Consider the following 6,659-nt stretch of genomic DNA (forward strand, 5'->3'; position numbering starts at 1 on the left):
CTAGGAGGGAGAGAGAGAGACAGACAGCGTGAGCAGGGGAGGGTCAGAGAGAGAGGGAGTCACAGACTGAAACAGGCTCCAGGCTCTGAGCTGGCAGTCAGCACAGAGCCCGACGCGGGGCTCGAACCCACGAACCGCGAGATCATGACCTAAGCGAAAGTCGGACGCTTAACCGACTAAGCCACCCAGGCGCCCCAGGGAGTTTCCCTTCTAAGAGAATTCATTTGGCTGCTGATGTAATCATTCACTGCAACTGTTAACGACTGTGAGGTGTGCATTGATGCTCATTTGTGATGCACTTACTCTTCATCTCTGATACCCTTGAGTTCAGACATCCCAGTTCATAAGCTGTTTCACACTCAGCTGTTTGGCCTGTTCGTTCATTCATCAAATATTTGAGTGGCTAGGGATACAGAGGTAAACAAAACCAAAAAAATTACTACCTTCAAGTAGTTTACATTTTGAAAGGAAAACATTAAACGAATAAATTAAAAAAACAATGTATGAGTAGGTGGTGAACGCTGTGGAGAGAAAGGATGCAGAAAAAAAGAGACCGCCTGGGAGGTAGGCGTCTGCCATTGTCAAACAGGCCACACTGAGCAGCTACATTTGAGCAAATACTTGAAGAATGTGAGTCACGTGCATATTTGGAGAGAAGGGTTTTCCATGCACAGCAGGGGTGAGGGCCTTATGGCAGAAGTGTGCCTGAAAGTTCCAGAAACCAGAGGCTCCTGTAACTGAGCAAGATGAGATCCGATAATGTCCAGCTGTCAGAGGGTTTTGAGCAGAGGAAGGATATGGTCTTCCTTGGGTTTTGGAAGTATCTCCATCTCTCTGGCCTCCCTGGAGTTCTCAGTAGGAAGCGAGGGTGGGAGACCTTTGGGTGGTTACAGGGTAGCCCACATGAGCGACAGTGATGGCTTTGTCTAGGATGGTAGGTAGCAGTGGACCTGGAGAGAGCCGTGGGATTCTGGGTGTAACACAAAGTGGAGCAAACTGACTGTGCTAAGGGAGTATGTATGAGGCGTGTGACAGACAGTGAGGGATGACTTCAGGGTTTGTGACCCAAGCAACTGAGAGACTTTTGGAGTTGCTACTAACTGTTGGGAAGGAGTGTGGCTGGAAGCAGGTTTTAGGAGTAAGAGAGTGAGATAAAAGCTTATGTTGCAACAAAGCACAAAAGTCTAAAGAAATTAGTTTTTAACTTTTTACCATATACTTTGTATTAGAAAAGTCTATTTTAGCTCTCGCATCAGAAACAATTGCTGTAAATACACTTAGTTTCCCTTAAACTGAAGCTTGCACCTGCTTGTTTAGAGGTTGGTGGGCTATTGGATATGGTCAACTCAGCTTTTAAAATGTTTAGATCGCATTTATTATGTTCATAGGATCTCCCTGATGTTAAAAAATAGAAATGTAATTTCAGTGAAATACAACAGTAACCCCTCTAAAATAGTCTACAGCTAAGCAAAGGGAAAGCAGAGACAGACTTAACAGATCTATACACCTTTGAGGGTTTTATCTTCAGGATCCTCCCTATGTAGTGTTTGGTGTCACACTCTGACAAGGTGTATTTGAAGGGCCCAAGCTCCTCAGTGCTATCTTTTGTTGAATCTAATGCAATTACAAAGTTTGGAATAAATTTCTCTTGGGCAGAAATTGTGTCAGCAAGATACAGGGACAATTCCTTCTCATTTGCATTGCTTCTCGGAGGAAGTGGCTTATAAAATACCAAAATTTGGGACTCTAGGGAGATTCTAGGGGGCATCAGGGTGGCTCAGTTGGTTAAGCATCAGGGTTGTGAGTTCAGGCCCCAAGTTTGGCTTTGCAGTGGACGTGGAACCTACTTAAAAAGAAAAAAGGAAGGTTCTAATTTGAGGAGCATTTTTCTAATAACTGTCTTGCTATTAGGCTGTTTCCCTGTTTGGATTCTGAGCCACAGGCTGTGACTTGACTAGTAACCACTGGTAATACTCCTGGCAAAGTTGTCTGAAACTGTATGTCCTCACTCCTGTCTTTCTCACCAGAAGGCTTAGAAGAAGGAGTCTCTTCTTAGGCAGAGTTCTAGGGCCACTTGCTGACTTTGGTTGCAGTTGAATTTTGAGTTTTTCACCCATTTTAAGTGCCCATGGAACACTGGGTGTACAGTTACTTTCCATCTGGAAGGATGAGGTTTGGGTCTTGATTCAAAGGCTGGCACATAACTTTGTCAATTGTACACATATCTGGTTTCCTGTCCCATTTTGTTGATATTTAATCCTTTCAAATAACGTAAGTTATTCCTAAAAGTTTACCGTGAGAAAGTTGGATAATTCCTCTGAAGCACAAAATCACAGCTATCTCCTGTGCTGCTGCTCTAGCTGTCATTCTTCCTTTGGTAAAGCAATTTGGGACCAGAACTTGCACGGGCCCAGGTGCTCCAGTGTTTGAGCATGGCCTTGCAGTGAAGAGAAAGCAACCGTGTGGCAGCTGCTTGCCTCTGTCTGACCAAGTAGGAAACCTGGATCTCTGTGCTGACATCAGGTTTCTTCAGCTTTATCTCTGCTTGATGAAGATGGACTCAAGAGGTTGGAAAACATTTTGATTTGGTACTAAGGGTTGTTTGAGATGGTCTCTCCTTTTCTAGAATGTTCTGTTGATTCAGTGTGAGCACCTTGCTGCTTCTAGGTAGTATCCTGTTTTGTGGCTGTGATCTCATTAGCCTTTTGGCTTGGCATATGAAGAGTTGAAAAAAAAAGTTCTAAAGCTCGTAAAAAAAAAAAAAAATTCATTGTAAGGACATCTCAAATGTCATGGGCTCCAAAGGTGGACATTAAAATCTTTTCGTTTTCAAAAGCTTGGCAGATTTTCTAATTTTTAGTTGTTTATACACACAGTACACCAGGCCCATTCAGAGTTCTACCTTGATTTCTGGGGGGTTACTTTTCGACCTTGAAAGCGTTGCACAGATCAGTGTCTCCTCAAAGTATAGTTTCCCAGGAAGGTGTTTTACAACCACATCAGATGGACACAGTTTTCAACCATGAGTAATCAAAGCAAGAGCATCTCTTATGTGGGTTTTTTGAATTGGATTAAGTTATCACACACCCTACATTTCCGTTGAAGTTTTTAGTTTTCATAGCCTTTGGGTCTGTGTTGCCTTGGACAGAAAGACTTTTGTAAATGCCCCAGAGGAAACTGTAATGTGGGTATCAAGCTAGTTTCCAAGAGAAGATGCCTTTCTTGCCCCTGTGTTCTGCAGGGATCTCAGTCCCAGTTGATATGTTACAGGAACCTCTGGACTTGAATTTGGGAAACCAAGACTTGAATTGGTAGAACTCTTGACTTTGGTTTTCAGCTTTCCTTCATTTTCTGTGTCACTGCACATCGTGCTTTGAGTGTTGGCAGGCCATGAGTACGAGGAGGTGGCCATCCTACCGCTAGAGTAACCACACAGCCACACAATCCTTGTCCTCATTTTTTTCTCCTGGGAACAGTAAGGGGTCATCTAATGTGTGAGTGGAGCTACCTGTAGTTCTCTTAGAGGCTTCCGTGTCTTGTGCGCTCCTTAGTAGTTTTAAGGCTGATCAACTTCATCATCTTTGGGTGAGATTTTAACCTGTGTAACCACAGTATGTGACGTCATGGGATTCTAGATTTGTCAGTGAAAAAGTGGTAGGTCCTTGGGACCAAAGAATTGTTGGAGTCAGGATGCTAGAGTGCAGTAGTTGGAAAGACAGACGAGGCCAGAGAAAGCGATGTTTAAGGTCATACTCGTGGAGGGTTGCCCTTGGACATATCTGAGGTGCAGCCACGGGTGGGAGAGGCCACAGAAGAGTAGCAGACAAAAGCGTTGAAGGCTGGAAGGCCAAGGAATTGAGGTTAGGGCCTGGCAGGGCCATCTGTGTTAGGACAGGCCTAGTTTTAGAGTATCGGTAAGAGCCCTGCTTCAGTCTTCAGGGAGAGAAGGGAAGTGGGCCAGAGAGGGCATGGCTTCGGTGCCTGCCACTTGGAGGGGAAGTGAGCGGTGTCTGATGACATGAAATTAAGGGCGGCCGGTCAAGCAGTGCCCTCAGTTGAGCCAGAGTTTAAATGCAGTAAGTAAAAGGGAACCCTCAAAGGAGATGCTGGTGTCTGACCAGGAGTTCTGAAAGGCCCTGTGGGAGTGTTTCAGGACATTGAATGGAAGGAGTCTGTTGACCCAGGTGCAGGCCAAGCCTTGGTGGCGCTGGCAGCTTCAGGTTCTCAGAACGTGATACCATGAAGTAGGCAGATGCGGTGACCTCTGTGGAGATCGTAGCGGGGCGCACCTCAGAGAGGGCCTGTGAAGGACGCTGGGGAGAGCTTGGTGAGGGGCGGATCAGACCGAGGACGCCTGGACCCATTGCTCAGTCACGGAAAGGAGAACCACCAGACATGTGGGCACTGCTGTTGTGGAGAAGGAAGAAGCACACACAACCATCCGTGAAGTCTCTTATCTCCTCCAGAAGCCACTGAGCCTGGGTCCAGGTAGCCTCCAGATATGATACAGGAAATACACAGCACACAGGAGCTGGATTAACTGAGGCTGGGAGGAATCAGTCATCCAAACCCGGAGTCAGAATGTCAGGGGAACAGGAAGAACTGTTGCAAAAAGTGAAAGAAGTCCAATAGGCATGTATGGGGGACACCATTTGGATCCTGATTAGACCAAACCAATTGTAAGAAGATGGGCTTTTTTTGTTTGTTAGACAAACAGATAAATTTATTTATTTATTTGTTTATTTATTTTTTATGGTCAATGGATTTTCTTTTTCTTTTCTTTTCTTTTTTTTTTTTTTACAAATAGTTTCTTGTCAAGTTGGTTTCCATATAACACCCAGTGCTCATCCCCACAAGTGCCCTCCTCCATGCCCATCTCCCCTCCCCCCCACATCCATCAGTCCTCAGTTTTTGTTAGCATTCAAGAGTCTCTCATGGTTTGCCTCTCTCCCTTTCCCCCACCATTTCCCCCCCTTCTTCTCCCCCATGGTCCTCCGTTAAGTTCCTCCTAATCCTCCTATACGTGCAAACATGACATTTGTCCTTCTCTGCCTGACTTATTTCGCTCAGCATAACACCCTCAAGGTCCATCCATGTTGCTACACATGGCCAGATTTCATTCTTTCTCATTGCCATGTAGCGTTCCATGTTATAGATAAACCACATCTTCTTGATCCATTCGTCCGTTGATGGACATTTAGGCTCTTTCCATGTTTTGGCTATTATTGAGAGTGCTGCTATGAACATTGGGGTACATGTGCTCTTACGCATCAGCATTTCTGTATCCCTTGGGTAAATTCCTAGCAGTGCTATTGCTGGGTCCTAGGGGAGTTCTATTGTTAGTTTCCTGAGGAACCTCCACACTGTTTTCCAGAGGGGCTGTAGCAGTTTACATCCCACCAACAGTGTAGGAGGGTGCCCATTTCTCCACATCCTCACCAGCATCTAGAGTTCTCTGATTTGCTCATTTTAGCCACTCTGGCGTGAGGTGGTATCTCAGTGTGGTTTGGATTTGTATTTCCCTGATGAGGAGGGATGCTGAGCATCGTTTCATGTGTCTGTTGGCCATCTGGATGTCCTCTTTGGAGAAGTGTCTGTTCATATCTTTTGCTCATTTCTTCACTGGGTTGTTTTTCGGGTATGGAGTTTGGTGAGTTCCTTATAGATTTTGGATACTAGCCCTTTATCTGATATGTCATTTGCAACTATCTTTTCCCATTCCGTTGGTTGCCTATTAGTTTTGTGGCTTGTTTCCTTTGCCATGCAGAAGCTTTTAATCTTGATGAGGTCCCAATCGTTTATTTTTGCTCTTGATTCCCTTGCCTTTGGGGATGTGTCAAGTAAGAAGTTGCTGCAGTGGAGGTCAAGAAGGTTGTTTCCTGCTTTCTCCTCTAGGGTTTTGATGGTTTCCTGTCTCATGTTCAGGTCCTTTATCCATTTTGAGTCTATTTTTGTGTCTGGTGTGAGAAAATGATCTGGTTTCATTCTTCTGCATGTTGCTATCCAGTTCTCCCAACACCATAGACAGATAAATTTAAAATGGAGTAGGTATTAGATGACGATAGGAAGGCATTGTAATTTTATTAGATATGTTGGTAGTATTAAATCATTTTAAAAATTGTGCTCTCCTTGTGGACTGAAGTCTTTATGGGTCAAATGAATAGGATGTCTGGGATTGCTAGAAAACACTCCAACTTTATCCCCATCCCTAGTAGATAAAACAAGATCAGAACGTTAGTAATTGCTAAACCTGAGTGTGTAGGATTCATTGTGTTATTCTATTTCTATGTATAAAAGTTTCCATAAGAAAAAGGTGGGTTTTTCTTAATGATTTAAAGTATATTAAAAACATGACTTGTCACTTAATAGTAGTGTCTATATATTTGTCTTGTTCTTTTTTTAAAAAACATTTTATTTTATTTTTAAATTTTTTTAATGTTTTATTTATTTCTGAGAGAGAGAGAGAGATAGCATGAGCAGGGGAGGGTCCGAGAGAGAGGGAGACACAGAATCTGAAGCAGGCTCCAGGCTCTGAGCTAGCTGTCAGCACAAAGCCCGACGCGGGGCTCGAACCCACAAACTGTGAGATCATACCTGAGCCGAAGTCAGACGCTTAATCGACTGAGCCACCCAGCCACCCCTGTCTTGTTATTTTTAAG

Source organism: Hyaena hyaena, unplaced genomic scaffold (assembly GCF_003009895.1).
Source record: "Hyaena hyaena isolate Hyena2069 unplaced genomic scaffold, ASM300989v1 scaffold_481, whole genome shotgun sequence".
NCBI classification, from domain to species: domain Eukaryota; kingdom Metazoa; phylum Chordata; class Mammalia; order Carnivora; family Hyaenidae; genus Hyaena; species Hyaena hyaena.